The 26,518-nt window shown below is 37.7% G+C and overlaps 1 protein-coding gene across 22 annotated transcripts in view; it reads right to left on the minus strand.

Annotated features, from left to right (window-relative positions):
* TENM1 (teneurin transmembrane protein 1) overlaps positions 1-26,518 on the minus strand; it is an 873,984-nt gene that overhangs the window by 167,127 nt on the left and 680,339 nt on the right. The window lies entirely within an intron of this gene.

Raw genomic sequence — 26,518 nt, forward strand, 5'->3', positions numbered from 1 at the left:
TGTGTACAGTCACTTCAGATCTTTTCAATGTTCCTGTCAGGCGGTCCTGACAGGATGTATTAATTTTCTCCATTATCCTAGCAACAAGTATGGCACACTTCAGAAAGCAGCTGACAAATGCAGCTTCTCATTATTACTCTGTCTTACTTTTATTCATTTTGTTTATAAAAACACTTTTAAAATCCCCTTCTCCTGAGATTCTCAGGCATCAAATATTTTTGAATTGATGATAGCCATCAAATGGCCGATAACCTTGTGATAAACAAAATTCAGGGAAAAAGTCTCAAGTCTTCCAAGAACTAACACTCTTCAAAATAGGACTGAAATTTAAAGCCTCCAAAAATTTCAGTTCTACAGATCTCATATTAGACAAGCTTGAAAACATTACCTAAAGGTTCCTTTTCAATTCATCTTGGAAAACTATCAATTTTATGCATATTTACTAAATTCTGGATGAAAATTTGTGGTATGGTTTGCCAATTTAACATATAAATTGCCTCTGGAAAAACAAAAATGCTCATGAGTTAAGCAAACTTGCTCAAGCTTCATCCTTCCAGCCTCAGCCCCATGGGTACCATGACTCAACTCCTGGTGTGGCTGCTCAGGTTCATCACTTCAACAGTAGTCAGAAGCATCTGAAATGAAACGTGCATGACAAGAAAATAGTTCTACAGCATTTTCCCACAGGAAGAAATTAGGAGAAAGGCACTGAGCTGGTGGTGTCTTCAATAAACTCTGCTAACACTTCCCAACATTCAGGCTTGTGGGTGTGTTTGCTTTTGAGCTGATCACAAAATGCTGCAGCTGCTATTGCCAATATACAAAGGAACACAGACTCCAACACTAAGAAAGCAAAATACAGATCAAGCAAATTGCACAATATAAACAAGTGCACGCGAAATTAGGTCCTGAAGCAATACACTGTCATATAAAATTGCATATCCTTGCTGAAGCGAGTAAACCATGACAATTTGTACTAAGTGAGAAGATAATAGTCACACAAAACTCTAAAAACGATTATATATTACATGCAGAATTTCATAGGATAAAATCTAAGCATGCATGCTACTGTTCAAAAAGTATACAATGTTATTCTGAATTTAGAGTATACTTGACTAGTATTGACTTTCATGACTAGTTTGAAAAATAAATCTAAATTCATTAATTCAAATGACTATGACACGGCCCTACACAGCTGGAAATAAACTGAGGAACTACACCATGCTGCCATCAAAAACAGTATCTGTCTTAAATATCAGTATAAAAGCGGATGCAGCAGTTTCATATCCGATCATAAGAATATTATGGCAATGATGCGTAGAAGTGATTTACATCTTCATTATTTCTAGGCTGCAAGAATTGCTATTGCAAGTACTTTGCAGAGTCATTTGCTAACATTTAAGCAAGTTATGATTAATGCAATTTGAGTAGAATACATATTGGACAGATAGATTATAGCCCTGCTGACACTGTATGTACAATAATTAGTGCTGTAACAACAGCTGATTATTTATAATTTTAAAGCTTAAGGATTTTATTCATAAATATTGTAGCTGAAGTTAATAGATCGGCTCTTTCCATAGCCAAAACAAGATAATTATTCATTAAATAAATGAACAATTTCTTATCAATATTTAAAACTAATGGAATGCCAATCAATAACATCCCTAGACATTTAAAGCACTGCTGCAAATTATTACTGCCAAAATTAGTATACAAAGCACCCACATCTCATCCCACTTGCTGTGCTGTGCAACACAATGAAACTTATTAAAAGACAATTAAAAACACAGAAACTACCTCCTTAAAATTCAAGAGATTGAAGATATCAGTATAAAACACTGCTCCAGCTGTATGAAAGACCATCTGTCTGTGTAAGAACTGGAGTGAAAAAACAGATTCTCAGATGGAATCCAAAGGAATTACTTCACTGATTTCGATATTGCTACTCTAGAAGAGCATACCCAAATTGTCCAGCCTGCAGTCAGCAGCAGGATCTGACTAACCTGCTAAAGGCCAAAGTACTGTTCTGTACAGAATGAACACAAACATGTAAGAATTCAGGTATCAGAATGCTAAGGAAACTGTGAGGAGTTCACTCATGAATGAGCACGTGGTCTTTTTCTGAGTGGAAGTTCTGACTTTCACTCTGAAATATTTTAGCAAGTTTTAAACTTTAGGAAAAGAGATTTGAAAGACCTTAAGGTGACGTGGTTGGGATGGGGGAAAGAAAAAATGTCTTTTGCTGACACATTAAGATGATGCATAACTTGCAGCAATCTCAAATGGGCAACGAAGGACCTATTCCAAGATACAGGACACTTTTCAGTTACCTATGCCCCAGGTATAATTTGGGAGGGGAGAATAGCACTGAAGTGATCGCTGCAAGCATTAGTGCCCACTTCTCCCACCCCTGCAAACTCCATTAATCAATGTGCAATTGATTTGTGCACAAACAATAGCTACTGGCAATAGCAGTGCATAGCAAGGGCAGGCAGCCCACCACAGGGCTAAGAGGTGGGTCTGAAATGCTGCCAAACTGCGTGGTCAAATCCAACATTCCAATGATCAATGAGGCACCTAACACTATATAGGGATGCAAACAGTAATTATGACTGAATAGTACAGAAGTAATGACTAAAGCTCCAAAAAACAAGGTATAGCTCTAAATGATGAAATTTTCTTAAGCCCTTTTATCCATTTCCCCGTGAGTGCCTTTAGTCCCAATGGAAATAATTTCACGCTTTCCCATGACTGAGGAACACTATTTTGCTTGAAACAAAAGCTGAAATCCTCACATCACCCTGTCACCACTGCCTCCCAACACGCTCTCAGGGAGGCAGGCAAAGCTGGGGAAAGCTCTGCTGGCAGAACCTTGGGTGTGCTCATTGTTCTCTGGGATTGGAGCAGCATACTGATTTTCTTTCAGTTCTTCCAATTTGCCAGCATTACAAAGCATTAATAATTGATGTTTCATTGATTTGATTATTTTCTTTAGAAAGCTGTCCAGTTCCTCCACAGCTCAGAGCTGCAGAATGCTCTCAGAGGCATTCACATTTATCAGTATTTCTCTGACTCACTCAATATCAGTTTATTAGCCTTAATTTGTACCTTTGTGTTTAACACCAAGGAAGTTGCTTTTTGATTGACTCTGAAGAAACAACCTTTAAAAACAAAAACTGAAACAAAAGCTTTCCCAGCAGAACAATTTTTAAAACTTAATGATACTTGAACAAACTTCTTGGTTTCATTACTTGGGTAGCAACTGCTCAGTGCAGCAAAGAAGCCATTTCTAACAGAAGACTCATATCCCCAGCTCCTTTAAGTGCTTTTGGTATCAGATTAAATATTAATACAAAACAAACTGTACTGTTCAACTATTTTTTTGCATCACTATTCTGTGAAGGATCACACAATGAAGCAGATATAAGACTGATATCAATATTAAATGTACTTAGCTCTTCTTTAAAGTCAATGTGTCAATTTACACAAACAGAAAGGTACTCATCTTCCAGCACTGGGATTTTCTTGAACATCTGCATCTCAGAATCATCATGAGATGAAAGAACTGGTCAGAAATGCACTGAGGTTGAATTACATTAAGAACAGAAGAATCTAAGAAAGCAATGAGACAACTATGCCTCCCCATTACTTTATTAAGAGATCTGACAAGACAGAAGAAGCTGTCTTAATTTCTAGGTACATTGAAAAAGAGAGAAAACAGTTAGTACAAAAGATTCACATTTTACCTGTCACTACATTGCTGCCGCAAACATGTATAAATGCAAACAGCACTACAAATACCTAATTTTGTTTTATTTAGAATTTACTGTATTTTGTCTCATAGGCAGAAAATGATGAAGAACCAGATTTTTTTTTTTTTTTTCAGATACTGAAAATATGCTCTCAACAGCATGCACTTGAAGAGGTAGTAAGATTTCCTGTCACAAGTGGAAAGTGAGACATGATACTCAGTCCCAACTATCACTGGGGAAGCAAGAGTAGGGAAGAACTCTGCCAGTGGAAGGGGGTTGTCAAAGACCTCAGATCTAGGAGGGACTCCAAGATCACTGCAGAAGCTCAGGTTTCTGTGGAAAGGTAGTCCAAGTAGAGTACCTGACACAAATTTTAGGCCCACTAATTAGGGTATAATTAATATTAGCTGGCCTTGAGCTCAAATGGAAGCATGCAGAAGTAGCATTTAACCAATACCAGTAATAGCTACACACCAAATACAAGCATTTTATTAACACGTGTGGGCAATGCAACCAAGAAAGACATAAACTATGACCAATACTCAGGTGTCACAGGAGAACATGTAATTAGTACCCAGGTAATGGAATTTATGAGGTAAAGGAGGGTATATGCACTAGGTATTGCAAACTGACAGAACATCCCAGCAAGAGGTGTGTCATTCCTGAATAAATCTAGTAAAGTTTCATTTTGAAGTCTCAAACTGGCTGATCAGATTTACCATTCTTCTAAAAACTACCCCCACAGCTGCCACCTATTACCTGGTGCCTTTATGTTCACATATATTGAAGAGCAGCTGAGAGCACCCCAGCTTCCCTGAGATCTGTGCAGTTTGCAGTAGATCTTATGTCCTTTACACATATAATAAAATAGAGAATTCAGTGAATTAAGTGCAATCTGACCCAACTTCCCTTTTCTGCATTATCATCCAGAGTCTCTTACCTTCACACATCTAACCTGTCTATGCAAATGTCAGCATGAAGCCCTGCTGTAATCAAGACTGAAAGTAAGAACAGATGCCTAAAAAACGAAGCAAAAGCAGGAAACCACAAAAGAGTATGGGTGACAATCTGTGTTCCTGCAGGTTTTATTGTTTCTTTTAAAATCATAATTGGCCCTAATTGCACTACTTAAATGTTAATGCACAACACCTGGCCTCAGCTGGCTAGAAGGGGGCTAACAATGTTTTCCTCTCACCTCATTGACAAGGAATTAAAATACAGCCTCCCAAAGCTAGGCTTGCCAAATATAAGGCACCAATAATTAGGACACTATGAAAGCAATCTAATTTAGTCACAAAAATTAAACATGTACAAAGCTATTGAACATTCATTTTGAATTATTAATGAATTAGACTGAAAATAAGTCTAAAACACACAGATAAAGGAGAAAAAACAATACCAAAAGGCAAAAAACAAATAAAACACAAAAAAAAGCAAACAAAAAAACCCAAAAAAACCCCACCGAAAACCAAACCAGCCAAAAAATTCCAACAAACAAAAGTGAAAGATTCAGTTACGTTGTGGACAAGATAAAAAAAAGTCTGGCTGTTCTAGCTGGATGGACGATCTGCTGTATTATCCTTATAAGTGCTGCCCTGACAAAGGTAAGTACCCACAGAAAACTTTATCAGTCAGAATAAACCAGTGATAATGAAACTCAAAATGCCAACCCAGCTTCTAACCAAAGAGTGTCCTTCCTACAGAGCTGTCCTGGACCAACTGAAAACCACGATACCTCTTTTGTTTAATCACTGAGCCATTTCCAGTACAACTGCTCTTAAAAACTTCCCCAGCTAATTCACTTTTATCTCTTTTAAACACTTGGTATTTCAGCAAAATTACCACTGCTGTACAAGTACTGCTCCTGAAAGCACTCAATTATTGCTGCTAATCAGCATATTTCCAGAATCCATTTCAGAACTCTCAGTCTTCAGCATCTTTTAACCTGAAAACAAAGAAAGACAGATACCTAAGCACTGCTGTGTGCCCTATCCAAGTCCAGTGCACATCTAACATTACGCTACAGCACAGCCTGAAGGATTCTGCCGAGCTTCTGTAGATCATACAGAACATAATCTCGAGACATGATCTAGTGAACTCTGACTCTTCAGGCCATCCATTCAGATTTCCTAATAATTCTAACTGGATTTTTGTAGTAAGTATGTTCAGGAAATATTTATTTGAGACTTAATTTTTACTTCTGCTTTGTTTCAGAAACTTAGTAATATCCTGTTGAAAAGAAACACAACATAATTAGCTGTATGTTGCTAATTTAACATTGTTTGAGAAGATATTGCTCAACTGATGGGTTTATTTTAATGTTCTAATTAGAAAGTTCCTAAACATTATTATAGATCAAATTACTATTGTCCTATATGGTTTCTCAGAAAAAAATCACAGAAAAATCCATTGACTACACTGTCTACCCTGAACAAATCACACCAAACTTCTATTACAGACATGTAGGGATCATTTATATGTCAGAAAATAAATTTGTATACAATGAAACAGCTCATGCAATTAAAACACGTTCAGAATAATAGAATTTAATTTCTTTTTAATAATGTACAAGATGGAATGAAATAAAATTTTCTATGACCTAAGTTTTCCTGAAGTCAGAAATAATTTATACAAATTTAGCCTATTAACCAGAAAAAGGCCACTGAATTCCCTATGCATGGCTTTCCCAAGGACACTTATGAGTTCAGTCAAATTGTGGAGCTGCACCTCTCTCCAATGAAGTGACAGAGGAATTAAGCTCTCAGAAGAACAGCAAACACCTGGGATACAGCAGGATGAGCCAAAATCTCTCCTGTGCACACCCCCCAGAGCTCCACTGGCCCTTGCATCCCTCTGTAATTCCTCCTGTGGTTAACTGATGTTGAAATCAGCTGTGTTTCCTCTCCCAAATAACAAACCCATCCCAGCCCATGCCAATCAAACCTTTTTACTGAACCATGAAATAATCTTCACACCAGTAATTTTTCCAATAATTTAAAGATAGGAAAGTAACTTCAACACCACTGCCATTTAACACAATAAAACATTGACTCTTCATGTACACAGAGACAAATTTCAGAAAAAAAAAAGAATCTCTTTTCATACTACTTTCCCCTCCAGTTACCTCTTATGCCATTTGTCCCACTACTGAGTACTTGCCAGCAAAGACCAAAATAATGAACCTGATATGTCCACACAGACACATAGAGAGCTCTAGAACATGTGGATAGGAAAGAAGTATAGAAACACTAGATGATGACAGCGAACAACAGAAACTACTTCTCGTGTTGTGAGAAGCAGAAAAGACTCATCCCCAAATCTATTTCTCAGCCCAAGTCTAGTATCAAACTGTGTACAAGTGAGTGCCCATACTAAACACACGTAAACATCATGCTGTGCATGCAATAATTAAATCATTGACAAACCCCTGCTTGTAAACCTGCTTGGCTTTTTAGTAACAGCATTTAGAAACATCAGCAGAAGATATGAAATGCAATCTTTATGAAATTTAGAGTGCCATCCATCCACCAAGGAAAAAATCAACTTTATGAGCATCCAGGAAGAAAAATCTAAACCTGCAGCAGAATGTAAGAGGCAGAATGTAATTCCTAAAGGTGTGTTTTTCCTACTACATTTTAGGTCTGGGGGGAAAAGATTTAATGTGAGATGAGAGGCTATACTTTATATAATATTAAATTGACACAGAAAAAATAGTTATTTTTTTTGAAAATCAATAGAGAAAGACAAATCTGAAAATAAATAGTGATTTAAGCACTCAAGAGTGTGAAACAGAATGACAAAACATTCATTACAGTTAAGGCTGACATTTTATAACAAATGACTTTGTAACTCACAACTGACAATCCTGATTTTATAGGAGAGAATTCATTTACAGGGGCAATTAGGTAAAGATTTATTATTTGAACTTAATTTCTCACTTTTTGTCAATTTAAGTTATGGCTCTCTTATTTATTTGTATTTTAAAAGTCACAACTCATTTTGAAGAATTCTTTAGGTAAAAGCTAAAATTGTATTGTACTTATGGTTACTAAAATATTGATTTGTAACATAGATCAGCAAATACAAGTGCAAATGTAACTTCTTTCCCAAAGGAAACCAGAGCTTGCAATGGTCTTTATATTGACTTAAATTTGACAATCAGAAACCTACAATTTTAATACTGAAGCAACTTTTGAATGAACTGGTTTGAAGCTATTGGTTTTCCTTCACTGTGAAGAAAATACTTTCTTAGAAATGCTCTTCATCTCCCTCCTCTCCATAAACAACAGAACTTGCTGACAGTTGTTTTATACCCTGAAGCACCTCTACTTATTTTCCCAAGTGATACTTGACAAAGAAAGTCAGTTCCTTTTCTTTAAATCTGATGGCAATTTTTCTCATTCACGATAATTAAAGTAGATTTACATTTGGAAAAGAAAACAATGGTCTTTGCCCTCTTTATATGAGAATCTTCTAATATCATAAAGAAAATACAATTCAACTGAAAACATCAAATATGTGTCCTCAACTCTGCAAGAACTGATGGAACAAGGAAAAATATCCTACACAGGAAGAGTTACTAGATAAATGTTTATCTTGTAATATTAAAAAGAAAAAATCCCAAACAGAGGTTCTTGCTTTGGATCTTGGAAAGATTATGATTATAGAAGTCCAGATTTTGAAGGAAACTATATCAGTTAATAAGATCATAGTGATTTAACTCTGCTTGTTGTCATCCAGAGCCCACCACTTCCTGTGAATGCAAATTTTTAATATATTAGGTTAGCATTTAGAAATAAGGGTGATCAACCAGTAAACAATCAGTACACCTATTATACTGTCATCTAAGTCACGCTGCATGGGTACGATCTTTCCATTTTGAAGAGCCCAAATTTTCCTCCTGTGATATGTTAGTCATTGACGTTTTTACAGTTGTAGCTTTAATTACCCTTTCTCTCACTTCAGAGATTCAGGAAATAAAGCTTGCATCAGTAAATATCATGAGAAATCCTTCTCTGACATTTCAACCTGACTTTCAAATTTAATATGCATTTTTTCAATTATGTTTATTAATAAGGTTGAAGGTAACTTGTTATTAATATGATTTGCTTTGCCATAGCCCAACACTTCTGAGGTACCTATGTATGGTACGAGACACACATATGAGAGATGGTTTCATGCTTCTACAGGAGAATGATTTGCATTTGAGAGCTGTCATATTCTGTGGAGGTAGGGAAGAGCTGGCAGTGTTCCAAGCACATCTGGAGAACTTGTCTCAGCTCTCCTCACTCCCACACATGCTCCAGGGACCACAGCGGAAACGCTTCATATGCCTCCCTCTCCATCGTCTTCTCCAAACCCCAAAACAAAACAGGCATGAGGAAATTAAATAAAGCAGCTCTGGATAATTGAATAGATTATAACAGGAACACGATAGCAAACAGGAATTTTTGAGGGGATGATGTGGCTGGGGAGATCACACCAATCCCAGCAATACTGCCCTAGGAAGTTGATTTCAAGACTGTCTTTCATAAGAATAAAATTTTCTGCTGATCATTACTATTCAAAGTAAACTGGAAGCTGAAGCTGCTCCTCCCAAATGTCCTAGTTTACATGGAAAAAACCAAAAAACAAAGCAGAAGAAAAACACACTTTAATGAACACAGATGGAGAGATAAGGAAATGTCTTCTACATTCAGGTTTTCTGCTGTACTCAAGGGTATGAAGAACATATCTTATGTGCCTTGACAAACTGTTAGATATATTTCTAGTTAGTCGAACCATTAGGAAAAATATTAATCTGAGAAGTTGTTAGGAGTCAATTCTGTCACATCTTTGGATTAGATAGTGCAGAAGAAAATGAGATTTCACAACCCAGCAACAGAACTACAAAGCCTAATGGGAACGATTTTCCTGTATTGCCTGTTGTTGTGGATTTAAAAGATCAGCATGCACAAACACACAGAAGAAAATGATGCAAATGTCAATTTGTAAAGCTCCATCTCTGCTCACTGAGCCTAAATACTAAGTGAGATCCAATGGCATCACCACCAGCAGGGGGGAGAGCTCCTGCTCAGGCAGGCACCAGCTGTGGCATTTGGTGACTCTTGGAACAAAAACAAAGTAGAAAAATAAAGATATGAAAACCAGCTGTTGGGTTGAATTCCCAAGAGTACTCTTGATGAGATCACCAAGGCCCCTCTCTCTACTGAGATCAGAAATATCTTTGCAAAGGAATATGGCTATTTTACAAATACATTGCTGAAACAATTGCACAGGGAACAACTCAGCAGAATCTGCAATTCTTTTACCATCAGTTTACCTGAGAACAAAATCACAGGATATTTATATGTATTCTCAGAGAAAAGAGAGGATTTTTTTCCCAACTGACCTTTTAAAATAATTCTGCAGAATCGAGACCTTATGATACCAAAGCTGGCAGTGAAAAGTCACAGAGGCAGTTCCCACCTTCCTGAGCATCTAGAAACAATCTCAGTGCTACTGGGGAAACTGGTACTAAGCAGTCAACCTCCACCAGCCATTTCCAAGCCTTCAGCCATAACGGGAATGTGGGGGAGGAGAAAGGAAGAGAGCATCAATGAAAGCAACCACTGAGCATAAAACACAAAGAAAAGCGAGTTGATCTCTTCTTTTAGAGTCATGAAAACTAAACTTATGTGAAAATAAACAGAGAAATAAGACTGAACTGATGGGCAAGGACCAACTTACATGAAGAGCTTGAGCATATTAGGCTAGATGTTTCCTCTATACCTCTCAAAACCCAGAAGGAATACAAAAAATAAGCTGATCTGAGCAATAATAACAGCAGTGTGAAGAACCTTTTTTCAGAGTAAAAAGAAGTTATTAAGTAAAAAGCATGTCAAGCCAGAAGGTGCTGCATGAGCTTCAGATCCACCTCTGACTCACAGGGTATTACACCATGAACAGAATACCATCAGTATGGGAAAAGTGAAGGAAAGACTAATTTTGCAAAATTGAGCTTGTAGCCTATTATACTTGGAAAATCTATTGAGAGTCAGCCTTTCCTGTGATGCAAGAATTTATAATTTCATTAGCTTTGCCAGAATACAAATAAATTGAGATATTAATAAAAACAATTAAATGGAAGACAAAACTTGTTGAAAACAAAGTCTAGTGGGCTTTCCAAATGTGCTTTTACAAGTATATATTGTTACAACTGTTTTTTTTTTAATTCCCTGCCAACTTTTCATTATTCATCAGCAGGTCTTCACTGATCACATGTCAATTAATAAACCTGCAGACAAACTGGATACTGTAAATTAATTTAATGTGCGAGAGAAAAGATGGAGAAACCACAACTCTGCTCGACCTCCTCTGGTTACTTCTGGTTACTACACATGCTTGGCCCCCTGTACAGCTGCATTGTGAATGAGCTCAGGGTTCTGCATTGAGAATAAACAGAGAAAAATAACTATTTTTTTGTACAGGTCAGTCCTGATCTTGAGCAGAAGCAGGGTCACCAGGCAACCACAGAGATGGCAGGTTGGGGATTGTCAGGGTGATTTATGGTGTAAGTGCATTTTAAGAGTGGTAAAAGAAGCTTCAGGGTAACATAACCAACAGTGCCCTTCGCCCCCCTGCAGTTCTTCCAGCCAAAAACCTGCTAACACACACAGGAACTGACTTCTAATTTCTCCACAGTACTCAAAATGGAATTTAAAAAATAAAAATTGAAGCAAAACCATGAAAGTCAGCTGGCACATACCTATGCATTTAGTTTTTCAACTTCAGATTGAGTTTACAAAAAAAAAACCAAAAAAAAAACAAAAAAAAAGGAAAAGAAAGTTCATTTAATTGAGCTATGGACTGTGGAATACAGGCTGACTGAATTGGAACCATGAAGAACTACTAAGGGCAGTTGGACATTCTTTTCCTGTTTTCTCTTCTCAACTATCCCATTCCCAATGCAAACACTGGAGGAAGCAAATAGGAGGACCCATCCTGTAAGACTTTCCTCCTGGCAGTACAGTCACTAAAGTCAACCCCAGCTTTGAGTATGTGCTGGGAAGACAAGGACTCTTGTGGAGAAATGGTTTCAGAAAGGGTTTTAAAACAAGAAGACTTTTTTTAAAATTTAATCATCTCACTATGTATTTTTGTCATTCTGGGCAAACAGCCAGGAAGGGGAACAAAAAAAATCTCCTGAAATACATGAAAAAAGAGAACACATGAAAATCATAATGTTATGATTCAGCCATCTTTTCGACATTCCACAAATTCAATACCTTGTATTTTGAGTTTGAAATAGGCTCTATTTCTTAATAAAGAAAGAATAAACTTTGCAGACAATATGAAAGGTGCCTCAGGGTGTATCCAGCTCTCTGTGCTCTGCTCAGGGTTGGCCTGGATGGACTCTGACCACCAGGGCACCTTCAAGGTCCATTGTGGTTTCTGACAGGAAACCTGGAGGGCTGATTATGAGCACTTAAATGCTAAGATCCCTTATTAACCATTTCACTGCAGAATTGTACTAAAGCAAAATGGAGCTAATGCACTTTCTAATGCAGCAAGACATTCTTGCATCCTGACCTGTTATCCATTTGGAAAGAGGCTCTGTGAGAACCAAGTTAATACTATATTTCTCTCTTTTTGGCAGCATTTTTAAAAACTCTTGTGGATATTGAAACCCGTGTCAGCTCAGGGAAACTGCTGCTTAAGTAGGTTGTTTGATGGGACTGCATTCACTGCTGAATGGAATAAAAACATTTCCTACATGTTTTATCCATGGAAAAAGAATAAATCACTTCAATAGCTTATCTAGGATTCAAAGTGCACAGCATGAGAGTATGTAGTTTTCTACAACATTTTCAGGACCTCATTACTCTTTTTTGAGGCTGGCTTCCATCAGCGTCACAAATTCCCTCTATTTCTCACCACAATTTGTCTCTGGATAATCCCCATCTCCCTCTCAGCTTTAATGTGCAACTCTATTTCATTGTACATTGTCCTTCTGTCCCTATTTCCTCTGTCACCTTCTGATGACACATCACCACAGTTCATGGTGCACAAGGCCACTGCATCATGCCAGTGAAAAGTGTATTTCTGATCTGGAGTAGGCATCTGCACACAGCTGAGCTGCTTGAGGTTACCCACAACCACCCAAGGCAGAGTTGAGGCCACTCCTCCACTTCTGTGCCAACGTTTTCAAGCCATGTGATACAGAACTGAACAATTTCTGGATTATTTAAAAGAGTTCAGTGGAACATTGCCGCAAGTTCTGAAATAACAATTTAGTAACAGGAGAGTATCTTAATTTCTAAAGCTTCTCCATGACAGATGCTTTTCCTACACTCAAAACCAGAGTAGCACTATTTAAAATTGGTATCCAAGTGAAGAAAGAATTTTCTACTCCATAATTAACATAAGGCCAATATAAGGATATTAATATCCTTGAGTTGAACAGTTTTGGTTCTAATAAAGTAGGGTTTTCAATGATTATATTTTACTAATTTATAGTACTTGAATCTGGTTTATAAACAAAATATATGGATCTTAGTGAAGCTCATTGGATTTTCTGAAGTCCAATATCTTCTTCCCTCTTAACCTGGAAGCCAGTCTGCCCTCCAAGCCACGCAGTGGATCATTGTCCCCTGCAAGTGTAAAAAAATGAAGAATTTCCAACCTCAGTGGATCATAGCAGATTATAAAACTGCCACTATGACTGGACTAGAATACCGAGCTTCTTTAATGCCATAGGAAAAATTCTCAAGTAGAGGAAGGCTGCAGAAATTCTGCTTCTCTTTATGGATTCCCCCTGCCCCTCCCCCCCCCCCCCCCATTAGTTTTACTGGCAGAAACTCCAAAACTAACAGTGGTGGTGTAGACAGCCTTGCTGGTAGCCCCATCTGCCCTTCTCTGGCATAATCAATACATCACGTGTGACCTCTAGGGAGGCCTCAAAGTGATCAGAAGACTCCTGAGGAGGAGACCCTCTAGAGGAACAGCATATTGAGCATTTCTTGCAATACATCTCTTATAAAGTATTTCAGCAGCCTGAAAAACAGAGGGAAAAAAGTATAAACTGAAAGGATCTAAGGGCCACCATAAAGCTGTTAGCTCAGAGAGCTGTGAAGGATGGAAGGAAAGCACTACATCTGCTAAATTTGAGTTTCATATTCTAGAAGAACACAAAGATGTAAAGAGCCCACACTTTGATCTGTGTTCAGAAACTGCATTTCTCTTGAGGAAAAGTGTCAGGAAACAGTTTAAAATCACAGATGAATAAAATGTAGGTGTGAAATAGGAGAATCTCTCTTATCTGGAAGTGTGGGAGAGGAAGTGAGTAGATTTAGGGTTGATAATAGGCCCTAGATAAAAATACAAAGAGGAGAGATTTCCTTTCTCAAAGCATGTAGATGAAGAAGAGAAATAACAAACAAGAGGAGGACAAATTCCCCCACAGTCTCACTTTCCAGAGGAGGAAATGTGACGGTGAGTCTCTTTTACCACTGGGACCACAGCTGTGTGCCAAGGCACTGCAGAACAGCAGAGTGAACCCAAGCAAAGCCTTTAGAAGTACAGTAAAATCTGCACAGGCAAAATTATTTGCTTCTTACAGTATCTGTTTGTAGCTTTTAGTAACCACAAAACACAGAGAATGTGGGATTTTCACTTTCTAAGAGCCTAATTCAATTAATAAAACTGAAGATCAAGGAAGTTTTCTCCATTTGTCTGGTCACTAAGTGGCAGCACATGCTTACTTTCATAAATAATTCAAGGTAATAGGAAATATTAACTTTAAAGTAATTATTAGCAAAAATAGTGCTTTCTATAAGAAGCACAAGCAGCAGCATAAACAAACACTTGTACTCTTGGGAATAATTACATTTATATTCATTAAATGAATATTTTTCAAGGACATCAGTGTAGATAAGCATGGGTTAGGGCATTTCTTGCAACTTATATATGATACTGCATGGAAAAATGTATTTGGTTCAATTTCAATTTCAGAGAAGAACCAGGGTGAGACATGCTGCAACAGAACTACACATAAATCCAGACATTAGCAATAGAAATTAGAAGTCAGACTTTTGAATTAATTTATATGATACCACTTTTGTTAGTGCTCCTAAATAAAGTTGATTCTGCCATGAATAGACTTTTTTTTGTTTGCCCCCAACTGTTAGTTCCCTGGAATACTGCACTTCTCAAACCATCAAATATGCATCAGAACAAATGAGAGCAATCCTCACGAATGATTCCTACTCCCTAGCTAGATTATGTGTGTCATCCACACCCATTAATAAAACAAAACTCTTCAGTAAACTCTGGATAATGTTTCATTCAGAAACTAGGCAACACTGGGTAGGATTTGTCTCAACTCTCCAGCAGAGCAGGTGAATTATTTGGTATATAATCATGCTGACTGTTTGGTGAATGTGTTTAGGCTTCTGGAATATTGCAAGAATGAGACACTAATGTAAACCACTGCAATATGACTGTTCACTGGCTATTTTTTAAACTGAAATTATAGCATGATAATCACTACACTGCTGAAAATCGGGAAACAACCATCACATTACCTGTAAATTAAAAAACCCTCAGGCCACACATCACATCTTTCACTGAACTGAGATCTGTATGTGTGCATACATATATTTTTAATGCTGACAATCAATTGTTATGTACTGTGTGCAGAAATTACATTAACCAGTGTATGGATTTACACAGCAAGACCCCAAGAGGCTCTGAATGTTATGGAGAACAAGGATTAGGACTAACCTAATCTTACAGAACTTCAGAAATTGAATTTGTTCTGAAAGCATTATTTTCAGGGGAAAGTTGTAGGAAGCTGGTTTATCACTTAAACTATTTGTCTAATCTTCTTAATTCCTTACTGCAATATGACATTTGGTTGTTTTTTTCTGAAATTTTAACCAATTTGACTGAACCTCTCATACCAGATCCCTACCTCAGGGCGTTCAGGGAAGCAGGATGGTTGTTCAGATTCACCCAGACATCTCTGAGGATCATGCTCGGGACAATGTGTTTTACCTGTGTCACTGGAGACCACTTTATGAAATGCTCCAGGGCCCCCAGCTGTTGCTGGAACAGATTTGCAAACTCTAGTAGCATTGGCCTTTATATCAGTCTTGCACCCAAACTGAATGCACACAAGTCCTCAGAGGCCCCTGGATAAGCAGAAAATGCTCACAGCACATTGTAGAGAGGCTGAGGAGACTTCATCCCAGGGCTACAGTGCTCAGGTCTCCGCTCCCTGCACTCATCCAGCAAGGACAGCACCAGGGAACGAGCCTGCCAGAGGTTTCCTCCTTCTGCCCTCCCAAAGACCTCTGCTTAAAGGCACTAAAGTATGATGGAGAAGACAGACAGCTGATTGAAACTACTACAGAAGAGAGAAGATATGATGAAATCATCTGGACAGAAAACAGATAAATAGAAACAATAAGTGAGGGGGAATAATTAAAAACTGAATAAATAGAAAATGAGAGAAAGGAAGAACACACAAAACCAAACTGAGCAGGAACAGTGAGATGAGATCTCTTGGAGACTGCTATGATGACTAGAATCTGAATGCAAGGTCCACAAGGAAGAAATTAAGTAAAAGAAAAGCTCTGGGGCAAATCTCAGGCTTAGAAAGAAAGTGCCTGGGACAAGAACAGGGAAATAACTTCAAGGAAAGGAGTGGAGAGGGGGAAAAAACCCAGCTTCCTACTCCTATCAAACATTTGCCAGCTCAAGTAAAGTAAATGGTAATATTTGAACCTAGATGTTAGAAACTGCTCAAAAACAACTGATGCCAGATAATAATTACACTTATTTCACTTTCTTCACAAATCTTTGGAGTTGCAACTTTAGTCAGTTAGAGCTATTCTTAGTCATATATTGCACTAATATTTGAAGTATTCTAAAAAAAATCAGGTCTTGAGCAGTTCGAACTAGATGCCCAAGTTTAGCAAGTATTTTTCACTGAATTGATGTTAATGTTAATTTGAATCCCTACCCATAAAATAGAGGTAAATATCCCCCACTGTTTCCCAGGGTTATTGCAAAGAGAAATACATAAACATAGATGAAGTATTTGAATAACATAGTGATGAGCACCATGGAACTGCCAAAAGGAATTTAATACTACTGTAAGAACAAGGTTTGAATAGTGGCAATATATAAGACTTAAGGTTATACACTGAACAATTAAAATTAACTAAAACATCAAATAGTTTGTCATGGTGGCTGCAGTCTCTTCTGTGGACTCAGAATGACAGGGAAAGGTCAGAGGCAGAAAATGCAATCAGTGGCTAACACATGTATATATGTAGAGACCATTAATCCACAGATTAATCTGACACCAGAAATATTTTTGGTAAATAGATTTGATGATTTTAGACTAATGATAGTTGTCGTAAGAGAAGGAGAATAAATACAGAAAAGCAGCATTGTTTCACATGAAAAATCCAACAACACTGAAAATACACCTCTAGGCACATAGCAATATTCAGAGGGCTGTAAAGATTCAAGTTTAATAGAGATGGCAAGACATTGTTAAATTATTTTTGCTAGAAGCCTTTAATTTCCTAGTGAATTTTTATACTAACTGAGGACTATAGGAACACGAGTTTCCTTTGTTCCAGAACTCTTTCCCTTGGCACATTTCTATTCTCAGTACAGAAGATTACTATTCCAACTTGCTTGGGAACATGTATTGTTTCATTTCATGACACAGTGATATACAAAATGTACACACATTCTTACTTCATTCCCCTGCTCACTTCTCTGTGATCTTTGTCTATATGAAGAATAAAGGTAGAGATTTCAGTATTTGTTGTAGCAACATGATGAAGCAAATTCTGCTCCCATATAAATGGGTTTATACAGGAGGGTTGAAACCTTCTCACTCATAAAATGTATGGATTAGTCAGCATGTAAATGATAGCAATAATTAAATTAATTTAGTCACGTGTATTTACACATAACGAGTGCCTTTGCCATGAGCTATTATTAGCACTTATAAGTTAATTCACAATGAGGTAGCAGAGCTATGTCTGATAATGCCAGCAAAGTGCTTGAATTTTAGAACTTTTAGAGCACAAGATCATGTTCTGTTCCTATTTTGGCAAGTGGCTCAGTGAATGTCAAATCATGCAGCTCTTCCTCAGGTAAAACTCCCAGTTCAAACAAATGTTTTCACCCAAGGAAACAAGTCAGAAGCCAAATAAAAGTACTGCTACTTTTTTAAACAAAACCAATTGTGACTGGGCTTTGCCACCGGTGCCGAGCCAGACTGAGCTGCCCGGATGCCCAGTAATTGCCAGCTCAGGGCACACACTGCTGCTGGAGCTTGCTGCAGTCACAGTCACTCGCTGTGCTTTTAAAACAAAACCAGACTGACATGCAACTTGAATTCTGGACCTTGTTAAAAAAATTCTAGGCCAAGGGTCATTGTTTCCTATGCCTTAATGTTCATAGGGCAGTCATGAAGTGTAATGCTCCAGTTTGAGATAATAAAATGCCTTTACTATATTTCTTTGCATCACTAGATGCAGCAGTCACAAAAGAAGAGAAGCACACAACTGCAATATATAATGAAAGGGAAGGCAGCCTTTTCCAAAGACCAAATGCATTTGTAAATGTATTTTAAAACACCGATCTCTTGCCGTAAAGTTAATATTCTGTTTTATATTCAAATATAAGTCAAATTTATCTGGTTCTCAATGAAGAGTGGCAGCCCCTGATTTACATTTGTTTCAAAGCAATTTAACTTTTTTTAATGGTCTCAAAATAGTCACATTCTGGCCCATGGATAAGAAAATCACTGTTAGCTCTATTCCAAAGAAACAGTCTGTAAGGTTTAGACAAGCAGAATTCTCCTCACAATAACATTTAGTTAAGGATTGCCTCAAACCAGGTGCAGGGGTTTGCACTCAGTCTTGTCAAATTTCATGAGGTCCCTCTGGATGGCATCCCTTCCCTCCATCATCATCCACACCCCACAGCTTGGGGTCACCAGCAAACCGGCTAAGGGTGATCCCACTGTTCATGTCACAACAAAGATGTTAAACTGCACTGGTTCCATTTCTGACCTGAGGAACATCACTCCCACCTTACTGGCTTCCACTTGGGCATGGAGATGTTGACAGCAACTCTCAAAGTCCAACCATCCATCCAGCTGGTCCTTCTATCAAACCCATGTCTCTGCAGTTTACAGACAAGGCTGGCATGATGACAATGTCAAATGCTTTGCACAGTTGTAGGCAGATGATGTCAGTTGTTCCTCCCTTATCCACCAGCACTGTAACCTTGTCACAAAAGGCCACCAAACTTTTCAGGCATGATTGACCTTAGTGAAGTGATGTTGGCTGTCACCAATCACCTCCTTATTTTCCATGTGTCTTAGCACAGTTTCCAGGAGGATTTGCTCCCTGATCTTGTCCAGCATCAAAGGGAAACTGACCAGTCTGTAGTTTCCCAGGTCTTACTTAAATTTCCATGTCAATCATTTGGCAAGATGTATATACAATGCTCAAGACATACACCACATCCCCGGTTCAAAATTTTCCAGAGGAAGTATTCAGCAAAGCCTGCTTCTAACAGAGGAGATAAAATATAATTACAGGTGAGATACACTTCACTGACAGACACTTTGCAGATCAGTCACTCAAATTGCAAACTGGATTAATTAGCAGTGTCCACCCTTAATCAAGAACCCTAGGAACCAAAAGATTAGATCTGTCTGGATCAAAAGACTACAAACCAACTGCCTCTTACTGAGGCAGAAAAGCAAACGCACTGGAATAGATGAAAAACTGTAAAACAAACAGACCTTGCTACACCTGGAATCTGAAGTGCAAACTACACAGGAGACAAACAAACTGTGATTAACACCTTGTCAGGGGAGGGCAGCAATGCAGTAGGATAATAAAGGGAAGGTTCTCATTTAATCTTGGCACAGTTTGATTAGACGTAGATTTCTTTAATTTCTTTCCTTAAATCTTTAATAAACATTTGCCTGTTTGGGTTACCATAGATAAATATCTTGACCTGTATTCTACCAAAAAACCCCTTTATTTAATGACTGATTATTGCACAAGTCTTTCTGTGATGTGCAGGCATTATTATTTTACAAATGGATCTCACCAGCTCATTCCCAGATGTATCATCTTCAGATTCAATAAGCTTCCTGCATAAACAAGAAATTGAATGGCCTTTGTCCTTATTAACTAATAGAAAATTAATTTTTTAGTGTTAATTTTTGGGCTTGGGCCAGTTGCCAAATGCTACAAGTATAGACAATACACACAAGTCAGAGATGGAAATATCTATTGGGTTATTTCCTTTGACTACAAACTGATGAAGAACAGCAATCAATAATCACATGCTTGTCACGTCCTCTGTAGTATATAATCAGATGTGTTGGCTGGTTTTAAACAACTGCAGCCACAAAACCTCTACCACTTCATTTATGGCTTCATACTACTCTAAAACAAACAAGTTGGAAAAAATTAATGGTCAGTAGAAACATAATAGCTTTACAGAAGCAAAGAGCCAATGCACCCATCCAGCTTGATCACCTTCACAGTCAGAACAAGCCTCAACCAGTGACACTCACATTAACCCTCATAGCACTAGGGCTCCAAGTACTAAGTACAGTTCCTTGGCAAATTATTCCCATGTTGAATGACTACACTGCTTAGAAACTGACTCTGATTTCATATTTAAGTTCCTCAGAATTGAGACAGAGTGAAAATCTAACGGGGTAGAAATCTATTTGGATTTAGGTGAAATGTGCTATTTTGAGCTTGCTAGCATAAGGAAAGTATGCTGGTTAGTCTGGTAACTTTGCAACACTAATAAAACTGCCTCAGCTGAGGAGAAAGAGTGTGAATTTACAAGCTGAAGAGATAAGAAAGACTCCTTGGACCTTAAAAACAGACAGGGCAAAGTGACCCAGGAGTTCTTCCTGTACTTTCTGACAAAAAACTGGCTACAAGTGTAACTAGCTGTAGGTGTAACACAAAATCAGCAGAATGAATATGCATAAACCTATTGTGAAATTCTATATATAAGTAAATTAGTAAGGAGTGATAAAAAAAGGATCGGGAGTCCTCAGGGGCACGCGTGTCCTTTGAAGGGGAATGATCCCCACATGCGTCCAGCGCTGTAATAAACACACCGTCCCTACAAATCTTTATAGGAATTGTGGGGTTTTGTTTTTCTGTCCACAATTCAAACTGCCAGCTGCAGCTCCTGAGCCAGCACTGCTGGGGCTGTGTCTGCCAGCAGCCAGTTCTGCTGCACATTCTGCATGTGCTGCTGGCGGTGACAGCATCACCCGAGTGAGAGACCCACAGAGCTCCTCCCTCCCCGCACCCCACACTTGTTTCAGTCACCTGAGTAACAACTTAGACTTTCTGTACAGATTCAGGCCTTAAAAAAAAAAAAAAAAGCTTTCCTTGAATAACAAGTCCCAAAAACACAACTGCATTTTGTGCTACTCTGAGATTCTTTGATTTTATATATCCCTGGTGTTGAAATGCTCGAAGTGACTCATTTGAGAAGTGTTAATGACAGCTGCAATACTTCATAGTTCCTTGACAAGACACACACACACAAACAGCCCAAAGTAGCATTTGACTTGTTGGCTCCATTTATCTCATTTACTGGCCCTTAAGGCCCCTTTCAGCATTACTGCTTTCCAAAGTAGCTCCTATTAAATATTTTATATTTGGTTACTATCCCACACACTGAATTTCATTCAATTTGCTGTGTATCCTTCTGGATCTTTGAAATGTTCAGTCTTGACTTGTGTGCCAGGGATGATGTTTTAATGTTTTCAGTTTAAGTAACAGATAAGAATCACATTTCTAACATATTTCATGACAATTTATCATAAATATTTTTATGTCCCTAACACTATCATGTTATTATCCCCACACTTCAGATATTAAAAGCCCAACCAGCTAAATTTCAATACTGTAATAAACACTTACATTTTTTATAATTTAAACATTGAAAATACTATATTTAAGTATATTTGGTAATTAATGTTCCAAAACATAGGCAACAGCAATAAAGGCAGCAAGTACCCCTTTTAATAATCTGTTTCATTCCCCTGTTTCAACTCCTACTACTTCTATGCTACAAAATACTATGTGGGAAACAAAGGTTTCAATAAATTAAAAATATTAAAAAAATTATCCTTGACACAATAAAATCTTTTTTCTGCAGAAACTAAACAATTGTCCAAAGTCTGATTGATACCACCTGAAAAACAGATAAGAATAATAAAGAAGTTCTTCCCAGTTAATAACAAAATTCTTTATTGAATAACTTTATGCATATTACATGAGACTTAGAATGAACCTGTGGAAGATAAGAGCTAAAATAATCAATAAATATAAATATAAATATTAAAATATATAGATATAATTTGGGCTCTTCAGAGGGAGATATAATTTGGGCTCTTCAGAGGGCTGGCTCATGTTTTACCTGTATCTGTATAATGTGAAGTAACCTAAGTCTTGATTTTGATGAGAATCTATTAGCTTTCTTCTAATGCAAATAATAAAAATCACTGCCTGGAAGCATTGTTCTGGAGATTAGAAAACAACCAGCTGATAAGGTTAGCAAAGTCTTTGGTTATGCCCTGTCTCTATGACAGTGTGTTATTCTGATTTGGCTTATTTTTTTGCATTTTTCCTACTACTTAATTAAGTGATAAAGCTTCATTGCATATACATAGGTAAGCATTTCTAGTAAAACTAGACAACCTGCAAAGAAGAGGCAATCTGGTGTAATAACACGGAGTATTTCCAAATGCTTTAAAAATTCCACCCAGCAGAATGGGAGTAACTATGGCTTCCTCTATACATTTACTACAGTTTGTCATATTTCAGCCTCTGAATTAACAGCTCAATGAAGGTCTTCTACTTGGATATTTTCTTTTAGGATGACTATAAATTTCGGTCACAGTTACCAGTTTATCACAGAACTGATGTGACCCAGAAGCATGCCAGAAGCATGTCTCTAACTAATCCCCTGGATTAGCATGTCTCTAACTAATCCTCATGTTAGCAGAACAAGCTACATTTAAGAGAAAAGTCAAGAAACTAATTCAAAGATGAGGAGTAAAGAAATGCCACTGAATTTGGTAGGTATTTATAATCAACCAGGTTAGATGAACAGAAGGTTATTTCTTGTTCTGCTAGTCTTAAGAAAATAAAATGGCCAATAAGAAAAACCACAAACCAACACTGAAGTATTTGTCATCTGTTTTCAGATCACTACCTCTAAAAAAAATGTAGAGGAAATATTTTTAAAAGTAATTAAATCAAACAAACAGTGAGCCTATAAGGAAGACCTCCTTGTGGTAGAGAATTGCCTCTGTTTGTATTCTTCCTGTTCTGGTGACTCACTGTAAGCACCCAAAGAAGGGCCCACATTTGAAATTACCATCACAAGCTGCTGGGCACAAGCCAGCTGAATAACTCCTCCAAATACAATTATTATTCATATGAAAAGGAGGGAATGCTTGACTGCCCAGTCAGCTGCTTTTCAGGATGCTTTTCAGGAGCTTTTCTTGTATTTGCACATTGATCAATACATGAGACCCAAGAGATCCTCTTAGCTGAGGAATTTTGCAAAATTTTTCAAATTAACTGAAATTTTGATGTATTAGTTGTGCAAATCAATCCAAATGCCAACAACAAATTCACACAGATAAATAAATAAATAAATAAATAAATAAATAAACATGCTGAAAGGGCAGCAGCAACAAGAGGGAGAGCAGAGCAGGAGACTGTGGGTGGGTTTTTGTGATACAGAAAACATCTGCCAAAGATTATCATTGAAATATGATCTGAGCTGGCAAAGCCAATGGTCAAACTCCTCCACTTTGTGGACTGCCCATCCTGCTTCCCAGCTGGCTGAGGATCTGTTTCCACATTCTAATTCCTAAATTTCCCCTGTAGGAACCTGAGCTCTGCCAGCTGCCCAGAGCCCAGATCCGCCTACATGAGCCCATGCACAGGAACTTTTTTTTTTTTTTTCATGACTGCACAAATCTGGAGCTTTGGAAGAAAATAATCTGAAACCATTTGAGAATGGCAACTCACAGCCATTTCTCTTACCAGAAACTTCTTTCCATAAGAGTGGCCACGATTCAGTATCTCAAAAGCTCTTACTGAGCCCCAAAGAGAGACTTTGAAATTGCAGGATTTGACTGAGCTTTCTGCAAAACCTGAAGGGAGATGCAGGTTTTTTTTAATTTCTCCCAAACAGAAGGTAGTTAATAATTCAATCTAAACTGTTACAGAAGCAATGAATGAAAAAATAAATCTACACAGATTTATGCAAAAACTCAGTTGTTTTAGACTCTACTTATTATGGCTCTTTATTGAACATTAATAAGCACCGTTTGAGTTGCAAAGCAATTGGAAATAAATGTGTTTATTTTATTGCATGTACAGCTGTAGTATTGTTTTTGCCATTATTAGCCACCAAGCAACGTGGCTAAGATTAGATAAGATAGCTAGAAGAAAGCTCAAAAAATTCCACTAGAGCTGGCTGGTGAAGTACAGAAAATGCTTTCTATTTGACTTTGTATTAAAAAGAAATTGGATATCACAAGTCTAAAATGGTGATGCCAGAAAGATATTTTGAGAGAAATCACAGAAGACTGCCTTTAGAGAGAAGACGTCAACAAAAATGAGTGACTGAAATAATGTGGAGTACTTCAGACATGGACAAGAGGTACTAGGGATCAGAAATGAATTATTACGCTCTAAAATGATCCAATAAAAATCGAACTGTAGTGCAGTAATCAGAAAATGTATTGGAAAATAGATAGGTTATAAAAAGAAAAAGGAGCTTTCAAGTACTGTAGGCTATTAGCTACTACTGAGAAATCTGGATTCAGGAGATTATATTTCTAAAAAATATGCACACAACCAAACATAGCTGAATTTGCTGTTCAATAGGTAGTGAACTATAAAAATTAAAAAGATAGATTGGAGACAGAATTACATGCTAAAATAAAAATAATCAATGAAACCATCAATAGGAGTTTTGAAATGAACACTGTACTGGCTGAATACACAACCACGCAGGCTTCAGGAAGAATGACTCAATTATGTTTTTCCCCACAGGCAAAGATATAAAAGATAGTTGTAGACACATTGAGCACATCAGAGAAAAGCATTTGGGCAGTGCCCCTTGTTGCAGAGGAAGAACTGCAATTCTAAAGGGTGAATAATTAGAGACTCCCTGGAAGAAATCCATTTGGGCTCTGCTGCCTTTGGCAGAGCAGCCCTGGCCCTGCAGCCCCTGTCCCACCTTCACAAAGGCTCCCCAGCACACGCTGCCCACATACCCACACAAAATGGGAGGGAAGAACTTTCTTTATAGAAGCAATGGAGAAGCACTGGAACAACTCAGCTGGGAGAGAGGAGGGTTGAGGATTTTTGAAAAAGGCGCAATGTGAAATCTCATTTCTAGTCATATAGCTTCTTTATAAATATATATCAATATCATCTTCCTTATAAAAGGAAATTATGTAAGATTCTGGAAAACCTTTTGGCCTCAACAAAAATTTACAAGTACATAAAAAAAATTTGGAAATTTTCCCTTCATCAGAAGTATTGCTTTACAAAGTTCCACCCCCATCTGTGATCAGCAGCATAACCTAAACCTTTCCATGGTAATCAAAAGGTGCAAGCATCCACAAGTTCTTTTGTCATAAAGAAAATAACTGAGAAGTCTCTAGAGCTGAGCTGTAAATCCTGCATTACTTATCAGGTCCCACTGACAGTGCACAGCTCACAAGCAGCTCTCTTACTCAACAATTCAAGGAGATTCAAGTAAGATTCAATTCAAGCAAATTACATCAGACACTTTCTGATTGTGTACCTAGAGGTATGTTTATACCAAATTATGCAGAAAAACATAAATTGCAAGCATGCATTATGACCCTGCCACATCTGCCACAGTAAAATACTTGCTCTGGAAGACCTTAGTGTGATTGAGCAATAACAAAGTTTGCTGTCTCAAAAGCACTGTCTGGTGAAAATTAATCAAATAGGATGTTCTCAAACCCAAAGTGCCACTTGACATTGATGTTGAACAAAGCAATGAGAAGGGCAGACAAGTCTGAACAACACTTACTGTGACTTTGGTACATATAAAAGGTACGTCTCAATTCGTAATATAGATCTACTCAAAAATAATTGTAGGCAGAGATGAAAAAAAGTTTAAAAGCTACATAGAAAGATGAGAGCAAAACCCTTTCAATTAAATGGGAGGGAGGAGTGCTAGGAACCACAATTAATACAATACACAGCCTAGAAATACCCTTTTGTCCCTTTGTTACCTGCTTTTGAGATCTTTTCATAAAGTTTCCAGCAACAGAGCTGAACAACCCTAACCTGATGTCCTAAGCCATCCTCACATGCCAGTATTTCATCCCATGGATATATTTTAGGATTTGTGGTTTCACAGAATAAAAACCCCATCTCCAGCTCCCCCTCTGGATGAGCCAAGGCAAGGAACATGGGTACTTCACAACATGTGGTTTGGGTGCCCCAAGGGCTGCCCCTCTGTGCTGCCAGAACAGCTCCGGGCCAGCAGCTCATGATCAGAAGCTGACATGTGCTGCTCAGCTCAAAGTCAGAGCTGGGAACATGGTAAAAAAAATCCAGACTGCAGATCACCTGGGGTAGAAATTTAAGACAAAGTAAAAAAACACTGGCAATATAGTTAGTCATCAG

The sequence above is a fragment of the Taeniopygia guttata genome, chromosome 4A (genome assembly GCF_048771995.1).
Source record: "Taeniopygia guttata chromosome 4A, bTaeGut7.mat, whole genome shotgun sequence".
Classification (NCBI taxonomy): Eukaryota; Metazoa; Chordata; class Aves; order Passeriformes; family Estrildidae; genus Taeniopygia; species Taeniopygia guttata.